Source organism: Mandrillus leucophaeus, unplaced genomic scaffold (assembly GCF_000951045.1).
Source record: "Mandrillus leucophaeus isolate KB7577 unplaced genomic scaffold, Mleu.le_1.0 Scaffold25, whole genome shotgun sequence".
In the NCBI taxonomy this organism is placed as follows: domain Eukaryota; kingdom Metazoa; phylum Chordata; class Mammalia; order Primates; family Cercopithecidae; genus Mandrillus; species Mandrillus leucophaeus.
Genome location: NW_012102587.1, coordinates 6,350,127 through 6,360,739, shown reverse-complemented (window position 1 = coordinate 6,360,739; position 10,613 = coordinate 6,350,127).

Genomic DNA, 10,613 nt, shown 5'->3' with positions numbered 1-10,613 from the left:
GGGACGGCTTTATTCTTACAGAAAGGACGTTTAAATTGCCAGCTGTTGTTAATGAGCCCATTTGTCCTAATTGGGGAAAATTCCAACCAGAAGAAAGGGGACATGTCAAGGAAGCATGTGACAGGTAATGTGCTCAGGGCTAGATGAATCCAAGGCCAAGACACCTCGGGAAATAAAATGGGAAGAGAAGTGTTCTTGGAAAATGAAAAATGGGTCCTTCCCTGGGTCCAAGAACACTGCTGGGCGGTGTGGCTGGAGCTGGCAGGTGGAGGGGGAGAACTGGCGGCAACCAGACACCCCTGCCTAGTAGGAAGAGGCCTGGCTCCACTGCCCAGTGCTCATAGGGGACAGCCTCCTATTCAGTGTCTAAATGTTCTCCCTGTGCGATGGGATTAATAGTATTTCTTTGTAAAATAGCAGTGTAACAGAACTTATTCCCCAAAACAGAATATGTTTAGGCAGCACCAAGCTAGCTCACCTTAACAAAGCCACAGAGAAATTCTGGAAGGTCAGTGTTATCATCCCCACTTAAGAGAGCCGGAAACTGAGATCTGGAGAGGCCGAGCAGCTCACCCAAGGTCACACCTCCAAGCTAGCGACAATGCCTTTGTTATTCCGACCCCGGGCTGCCTATGTCAAAGCTGAGCTCTCTCCTCCCACTCATGCTTGCCTAAAGCAAACAGAAAGACCAAGAATTCCAATATATGCAAAAGTGCACCATTTGCCTTTTCCAATTTGTATAATTTTAAATGTCACCACAAGTTCACTTCTAGGTCACTTTTAAAACAAGCAACTTTGCTTTAAGGCAAGTGGGGAAAAAAAATTCTGCCTTCATTTGTACAGTTGTACAAATCCACTGTTCAGTTCTCTACTCAGTTTTCCAGGGAACAGTTCAAACAGAAACAAATGACAATCTAGGACACTTATCTTGCCTATTGTGACTAACCACCACAGCATTTGAGGTTTTTTGTCTTTTATTTCCAGCTGGTAAAAAAGCCCTCACAGGAGGCTCAGGACCGCCTCCGGGCATACGCGGAGCCACGCAGCAGAAAAGAACTGTCAGCCGCATGCAAATACCAGTGCAGCAGTGACCGGAGTCAGATCCACAAAAACAAACTAACTTTCAACACAGGTTTTCATCTCATTTCCTCAACTGCATTTGAAACACATATGCACTCAGGACTGCTGACCAATTATTCCAGATCTCAGTCTATACCACTTTACACATCTAAATGACTAATTTCAACTAAAGAAACTCCTAGAGAGTGTATTCAATCTACACAGATCTATTAAAACATTGCTATGAGATGAGCTTCAACAATCTGTAAAGTTTTTCTTTAACATTCAAATACAATCTTAGGCCAGGCGTGGTGGCTCATGCCTGTAATCCCAGCACTTTGGGAGGTCAAGGCAGGCGGATCACCTGAACACAGGAGTTTGAGACCAGCCTGGCCAACATAGTGAAACTCCGCCTCTACTAAAAATACAAAAATTAGCTGGTCATGGTTGCACGCGCCTGTAGTCCCAGGGCTGAGGCAGAAGAATCGCTTGAACCTGGGAGGCGGAGGTTACAGTGAGCCAAGATTGTGCCACTGAACTCCAGCCTGGACGACATAGTGAGAATCTGTCTCAAAACAAAACAAACAAAACAAAAAACAAATACAATTTTAAAGTCTTTCACTCATCCCAGAAACATCCATGCTGGCCTATGAAGTGCCAGCCACTGTTCTATACACTGGGGACATTCTAATAGCAGAAGGCAGAACAGAAAAGGATTTTTTTAAAAGTAAAACAGTTAGACAAATGAGTTTTGCAAAGGCAAGCATTTGCTATTTTGTATAGGATAAGCAGAGAAGGCCTCTTTGATGGCATTTGAGCAGACATCTGACAGAAAGGGAGAAAACCATGCAAATAAACGTAGAAAAGTCATTGCAAGCAGAGGGAAGAGCAAGAGCAAAGGCCCTGGGGCATGTGTATGTTTACCAGCTGGCCCTGGGGCATGCATGTATTTGGTGTGCACCATGAAGAGGACCAAGGCCAAGGTTCTTTCTCTGAGTAAGGGTTTTGAGCTGAGGCATGACAGGATCTGACTCACGTTCTAGAAGAATCGCTGTGATGGCTGGGTAGAGCATTGCAGTGGGGTACAAATGAGAACAGGAAGAACTGTAGTGGGGTAGGAGTGACAGCAAGAAGCCCAGTTAGAAGGAAGGTGACTGCAATAGTCCAGGTAAGAATGGTGGTGCCTTGGACCCAGTGGTAGTAGTGAAAAAGGTGAGAGAAGCCTGGGCCCTGGATATACTCTGAACGTGGAGCAGACAGAACTGGCTGATGGCCTGGTTGTGGGGGTTAAAGAAAAAAGAGATATATCTCCAAGGTTTCTGGCCTGAACAAATGGAGGACTGGAGGTCATGTCCTTCAGTGGAGAAGACTGAGCATGGTCCAGCCTCAGGGAGAAGGCACACAGGCCCAGCTGGGGTGTGTTAGCATCTGAGGCATCTATCAGAGGACACCTATCAGCCACCTCACCAGGGATGGGGAGCACCCAGCGGGGACTCCAACAGGGAGCTGCGCTGTGGACTGAGATCCAGAGTCTGCAACATTTAGCTGTTATTTAAAGCTGGGAGCATGCATGAGGTCATCTAGGGAGAAGATATAATTAGAGAAGTCAGAGGACTGAGCCCTGGGGCCTTCCGCATTGTAAAGGTTAAGGGATGAGGCAGAACCAGCAAACGAGATGGGGAGGAGTGACCAGTGAAGCTAAGCGAAGCAAGTGTGGGCAAGACAGGTGTCGGTTGATTCTGTGTGTCCAAAGATGCTGAGAGGTGAAGCAATTCCAAGACAGAGAATCCTATTCCTGTGGCAACAGGAACCTTTGGTGACCTTGCAAGAGCTGTCTCAGCAGAGTGCTGGACGGAAGCCCTCATGGAGGAAAGAGGGTGTGGAGAACTCGGTTCAGGAATTTGGCTGTGAAGGGAAGATGGGGTGACTCTTGTGGTAGGGTTCGATGGGAGAGCTGTCCCTATGCTGGTGGGGTGCAGAACTTGATGGTGTTCCAGAGGGAGGACAACGCTGAAGTGTGCTCGTTGGTGTTCCAGAGGAGGGGGGCCCGGGCACGAGGGAGGACAGACGGCACTACTCGCTCGCCTACCCACACAGGAAGGTAGGTGGGGGACATGGCCGGGGGCAGGAGCATGTTGTCTAGGATGGCCCGAAGTGAGGACAGCAGCTGGGAGTGAGAGGAGGGGTCTCAGGGTTGAGGGCCTAAAGGAACCCGGAGAGCGAGGGGAACTGCAGGGTAGCGTGAGGACCTGACTGCGGCTTAGCAGCCATGACCGAGAGTGTGGCCAGTCAGCACTCGCCCTCCACCCCACCATGTGCAGTGCAGTGGTTCGGGTGCGGGTGGAGAAGGTGGAGCATGGCAGGGTTAGGCCTGGGGCCAGAGGGGTCAGGGCAGCAAGGGTCTAGGCAGAGATTGATGAGAAGGTGCAGAGGATCTCAAGTCGGGGGTGGGACGGTGAGAAGACAGCAGGATCAATGAAGTGTAGTTCAGGTGGGATTGAAGAGCCTTGGAGGGGGCACCAGAGGCAGAGAAATGGAAAGACACGAGAGAACGGTCAGAGAATGGGAAGTGGATATTGAGATGGCGTTGTGGACTAGGGTGCAGTTATTAATGACTACGGCAAAGGTGTGCCTCTAGGAGTAGGTGGCTGAGACAGAGACGACAAGAAGGTTGCAGTGAGTTCTTCAATGACCTAAGAGGTCCTAGGGTCCAGGAAGGCTAGTCTACGTCTATCCTGAATGACGAGAGACAGCAGCGGTGTGCCAGGAGCTATAATCATCAGGTAATAAGGGAGAGTGGCACAGGGCCTGCTGGTGTCTGCAACAAGGTTGGGGGATGGCAATAATGTGTAGTCCGATGGCATAAGGCTCAAGGTCACAGGACAGAGGGAGGGGGAAGGGACACTGATCAGGAAATTAAATGAGGTTGTTGTGCTTTGCTAAACAGAATTAACACTGAGTGGATTGAAGATGACCGCTCCCGATCTTACCGCTCTCATTCCCCACCAAGTCACAGATGGAGGGGAAGAAGCCCTCGCCACCCTCCATCCTGGCCACTTGCCTTAGTCCTGTGAAGGAGTCACAGCCTTAAGAGTACTCTGGTGACTGCTTTGATTGACCAGATTTGATAGATCACAAGAATACCATTATGGATGACAGTTTTTTCCCTATATATTGGATGTAATAGAAACGAAGTTAAAACCAAAAGCTTGAGTCTCTAAGGCCGCGTCCCGAAAACAGTCTGCCCTTACTTATTTTGAAAGAGTCACGTGACTTCATCTGGGACCTGAAATGGATTTTCTCCATCTTAAAATCTCGCGGCCTACGAATGACGTCATTTACTGAACACTAAGCCGAAGTGGCAGCAGCACGGAATGGAGGAGGGTCACTGCTCCCTAAGAAACCACATCGTTGAGCAGAACAACACACATCCTGCATGTTTAAGTCATGACAACTATATGACCCTCTCGCTAATGATCAAAAAACGAGCCTCCAAAGGCCATTATCAAAACTCTTATGCTCATATTCTAGCCCAAAATGCACATTTGGGGATGGGGAAAGTGGTCTCAGGTCTGATTCTTTGAATAAATATGTCTCCTTTGATGGAAAGAAATGACGAATACCGTGCCTTCCTCTTCCAATTCTATAAATGCTAGAAGTGCAGAGCGGAAGGTACAGAGTGGCCATGAGATATGTGCTGTGGATCCACGTGAGATATGGGTTCTTTCCAGGCCTGCAGACAGCAAGGCCCACTGTCTTGATGGTGCAGTTCAAAATATTAACCTCAGACCAATTAAGTCAATATTCCACTTCAATTACCTTTGCTACTCTGAGCAATCATGAGAGTTTCTGAAAGTAAAATACGGTGAAACTGCCCAGAACCAATAATCAGAGTCCTTCTCTGATTATTGCATACATACAGGTACACACATGCATGCATACATGTATATATGTGTACATGTACAGTGAGAAAAAGATGACAAGATTGCCGGGCAACTTCTGTAGTGGGCAGAGGGGTCCAAGTACAGATCCTTGGACACTCAGGCCTTGGACACTTCAGACCTTGTCTCAGGCCCCACTCATAGCTCCAACTCAGCCCTCTGCCGGGACTAGTTCTCTGCTGTCAGCGACACACAGCTAAGCCAGGAAGAGAGCCCACACAGGCACAGTTCTGCACCAGGGCAGACTGGTTTTTATTCTGTCTGCTGCCTTAAAGTGAGATTTCTTAATTTTTAAAATAACCTAGAAACAAATGGAGGGTTTTGTACACTACCCAAAGAGTTACTGGCATTGCCTAATCTATGTGTGAGAACATTCAGTCTTCCGAAGGGAAGCGGGACATCCCCTCTGCAAAGTAATTCCTGTGTCCCTGCCCCTGCCTGGGAGTCACCCTTTGACCCCAGAGCTCTGGGCACTGCTTCCAAGCTCACATATGCACAAGCTAAAGGACATGCATGCCCCGACATGCATTAGCAGAAATGTGGAAGCCCCCACTCTTCACTCTTGTCGCCAGCAATCAGCAGCAGGTTTCCAAAGGGGCTCAGGCCAGGCCAGTTCTCTGGGTGTCCAAATAGGCAGGAACATCACCATCTCTCCTGCCTGTGTCTGGGGCAAGCAGAAAAAGAAGGAAAAGAAAACCCGTTTGCTATGGCAAAGAAGTTCCTCAAAGTCACATGAAACCTGGCCCAACCTGTGGGACCAGGGCCCATGTATTTCTTTGGCAAAGGCAAGTTCTCTTCACCTGAGAAACAGAAAAATGCGTGTAAAGGGATGCCAACAACGCAGATGGGGAACTGTCTCTTGGCCGTGGTTGACCACCTTTCTACCATGTTTCTCCAAGTGCCCAACTCCCTTTGTTTTCAAAGAGTGGCAGAAAGTAGGATTTGAAGCCAGAAGAGATCTGCTCTTTGACTTATCAGATTGTAGGCCTTGGGCAAGTGGCTTAATCTCTAAGGGTGAGGGTTCCTTGCTCTAAAATAAAGTTGTCGCTGCTGCACTCACTCTCACAATAAGCACCCAAAGACACGTAATGAGCGCTCACTTCCTGCTAGGCTCTGTCCGTAAGTGCCTTGTAGGCAATGTCCCACTTGATCACAAAACTCTACAAAGTGGCCCTTATTATCTCCTCCATCTCACAGATGGGGAAACCAGGACTCCTCAGAGCTCTATCACAGTGTACTGTGCAGATTAAATGAGATAATATAAAATACATACAGTGTCTGGCACATAGCGGTGATTTAAAAAAAAAAAAAGACTTCTCAACTGTATTTAAGAGAGTGATCACGCTTTGAAATGCACAAAATGACAAAGCTTTAAAATGCATACCTATATGTTTAAATAACATATGTGCAAAAAGAAAAAAATAAAGGTCTGAAGGTACGCTCACCAAGCCACGCAAAGGAGCGACTTTGCAAGAACAGGATTTTTACTTTAACCTTCAGAATTTTGTTGTTGTTGTTTGTTTTGAGACAAGGTCTGGCTCTATAGCCCAGACTGGAGTGCAGTGGTGTGATCTCGGCTCACTGTAACCTCTGCCTCCTGGGTTAAAGTCTTCCTCCCTCCTCAGCCTCCTAGGTAGCTAGGGCTACAGGCATGCACTACCATGCCCAGCTAATTTTTGTCGAGATGGGGTTTCACCATGTTGCCCAGGCTGGACTCCAACTCATGAGCTCAAGTGATCACTGGCTTCAGCCTCCCAAAGTACTGGGATTACAGGTGTAAGCCACCACACCCAGACCAGAATTGGTTGTTTTAACAAGCAAATGTGACTTAAAACACATGAAAAATATCAGAAACACTAAAAAAACATACACAGGAAAAATAACCTAAATGGAAATATGTCAAAATGTTCATGGCAATTGCCTGATGAACTTTTTTGGCTTCTTTTGATTTCTATACAGGTTTTGTTTTTGTTTTTACTAATTCGTTGTTTTTTTTATGAGACAGGGTCTCACTATGTTGCCCAGGCTGGTGTCAAACTCCTAGGCTCAAGCAATCCCTCCACCTCAGCCTCCTGAGTAGCTGAGACTATAGGCAGACATCACCACACCTGGCTTGCTTTTAGTCATTCTTAACACAAACACACTCTCCTCATGAAATTGTGGCACACGCCTTTTGTGTTTTAAGAAGGCCTTCTCTACCCCAAGGTCACAAATATAATCCATTTTTCCTTCTAATAAACTCATCATCTTGTTTTTCATGTTTGTTATTTAATCCATCTGAAATTTTTGTGAATGGTATGAAGTAAGGCCCTTAACTGTTTTTTTAAATACCTGGCCATGTATAAATAATCTTTCTTTTCCTCATAATTACAAATACTACCTTTATTAGCTATTGTTTCCATGTAAATTTTATGTTTCTATATTCTATTGCATTCATCATTTTATCTAGTTCTGTATCATTACCAACTTGTTTTGATCACTGAATATATTTTGACATTTGGTAGGCAACCACCCATTCTTCTAGCCTACCTTTTGTTTTTCCAAGTTGATCTTCGCTATTCTTGCATATTTTTCTTCCAAATGAATTTAAAATCAATTTGTCAAGTTCCATGATAAATCCTTTGGGATTTTGATTGAGATTGCATTTACTTATGGATTAGGTAGGTATCTTCTATCTATAAACATGTAATCTATCTCTATTTAGGTCTTTTATACTCATCTAATAACACTATTTTATAGCTTTTATGGACAATACATTTTAGGTTCAGCACTGAAGTCTCTTACTTCAAAAAACTTAATTCTCTTGCAATCATATTGTCTACAAATGAATGTTTTGCCTACTACTTTCCAATATCTGAGAATCATTACTTTTCCCACAATACTGGCTACAGTAAGACTTGCAGAAATATACTGAATAGTACTGGCAATAGTGTTCATTCTTGTCTAATTCATATTTTTTGTGCTGGAGTGCAGTGGTGCAATCACAGCTCACTGTAGCCTTGACCTCTTGACCCAAGGGATCCTCCCACCTCCACCTCCCAAGTAACTGGAACTACAGGTGCAAGTTACCCCACCTGGCTAATTTTTCATTTTTGTTTTTTTGTAGAGATGGGGTTTCATCCTCTTGCCCAGGCTGGTCTCAAACTCCTGAGCTCAAGCAATCTGCCCGTCTCAGCCTCCCAAAGTGCTGAGATTACAGGCCTGAGCCACCGCACCCAGCCGCAGCCTCTTATTCATATCTAACAGATTCGCTGAAACACTTCTCCATTAAGTAGGTTTCCTACGAGCAACCTTCATCAAGTTAAGGGTATTTCTTTCCCTTGCTAACTTTTATATATGCGTGAGCAAGAATATCATCAAATGCCTTTTGGCACCTATTGAGATAAACATAATTTTTTTCTCCTTTATAGATTTTGAAAACTATATATTGAATCAATCTGCCATTCCTGGTAAAAGTCCTTTTTAGTCACAATATATTTGTATTTATTGTAAATACAACAGAAATGTCTTTTCTCACATAGTTCTGGAGGCTACAAGTCTGAAATCCAGATGTCAGCAGGGCCCTGCTCGCTCTGCAGGCTTTAGGAAACAATCCGTCTTTGCCTCTTTCTGGTGGTTGCTCTCTATAGGTTTATTTCCGATTTTTATTCCTTGTTTATAAGTGAAAATAGCCTATATGTACCTTTTATAAGAAAAACACACACCCAAAAAGGTACTATACATACATATTTTTACATTATCTGCTTAAAAATGCACAGGTAAAGATATGCTTAATTTTATATTTTAAAAAAGCCTGGTATGCAAATTGAATGTGTGCAAAGCGAACACACGGAATATGTTTTAACCTCTACTTATTGAATTCCCTATTTGGGCTACTGCTACCATCATTAATTCAGCAACTCAACTCCAGCAAGAATCACTGAAGTCTCCATTCCTCCCTCCCCACACTATCCCCGTCCAGGCATTCACCAGGTCCCAAACATTCTAAGGTCATTCTACCTCAGGTCTCCACGGGGAGGCTGCAGTATGGAATGGGGGAAGTCAGAATTTTAAGACAGACTTGGTTCCAATTCCATTGCACATTACTGCATTCTCTCGAGCAAATAACTTTACCTCTCTGGGCCCCCGTGTCTTCATCTATAAATATACATGCTACCATTGAAGAACTGTGGTAATTGTCAAATGAGATAACATATGTAAATTAACTACCACATCATATTTGCCACGGAATGCATGATCAAACGGTAACACCAAGAACCTCCCCACTCCTCGTCTTCCCCTCTGTCCCTGCCCTGAGCCAGGCCTTCCAAACGTCACCTGCTCAATGATGTCTTCTAGTCTTTCTGCCATCTGGACATTGCTGACAAAGCTCACTTGCTAAAATACAAATGGAATCAAACACCTGTTTAAATCATGCTACTGGCTCCCATCTACCTACTAGATACAGTTCCAACTCCTTAGCATGACTTGTAAGGCCTACCTCAACCTACCTTTCTGGCCTTATCTTCCTCTACTCTGTTCCATGTACTTTGCCCTCCTGTACAGATGCTCCTCAACTTACAATGGGGTTAGTCCCAATAAACTCATTGTTGGTTGAAAATATAAGTGAAAAATGCATTTAATACACCTAACCTACCAAACACTGCAGCTTAGCTTAATCTACCTTACATATGCTCAGAACATTTACATTAGACTACAGTTGGGCAAAATCATCTATCACAAAGCCTATTTTATTGTAAAGTATTAAATATTTCATGTAATTTATTGAATACTGCACTGAAAGTGGAAAACATAATGGTTCTATGGGTACTCAGTGTACAGTTTCTACTGAATGCCTATTGCTTTTGTACCACTGTTAGGTCTAAACATCATTAAGTTGCACCACCTATAAAAGTCAGGGACACTAAAATTTGTGCTTTCTCCTGAAACCTCAAGCTCTTTCACAGTGCTTTGCCTTTATGTATGCTACTCCCTCTTCCGGTAAGCCCTTCCCTTCTTTTCTTCTAAGCAAAAGTTCCTATTCAATCTTCTAAGACACAGCTCAACTGGTACTTCTAAAAACAAAGAAACAAACAAACAAAAAACAACAACAAAAACCCCAGAACTAATTTCTGTCAACAATGCTCTGATGGCAGCTTTTTCTGCTATTCTTAAAATCGTTTGATTGTACTATGTCTTTCTCCATTTACTGAGGCAAAAACTGGGCCTTATTTTCTTCTTTATTAACTCCCCCAATAGCTATGTCATCTGTGTATTCAACACTTTGCTCCTGAATGAAATAATGAGTAAAATAAATAGAATTTCTGTTTTAAAGAAGACCCTATTAACTTTTTCAACAAAGCAAAGCATCTTCTAATCATGTTAATCAGACTTTCAAAGTTTATTTTTAAAAAATAATAGGTTTTCTTAAGTTACACGTGGTCATAATGAAACCAATTTGCCCTCCTGGCAACTCTGAGGACTCAAGGAGCAATGGCAGAGCTGGCTAAGTTCTCTAGGACTCAAGGAGCAATGGCAGAGCCAGCTAAGCTCTCCAGGACTCAGGGAGCAATGGCAGGGCCAGCTAAGCTCTCCAGGACTCAGGGAGCAATGGCAGGCCCAGCTAAGCTCTCC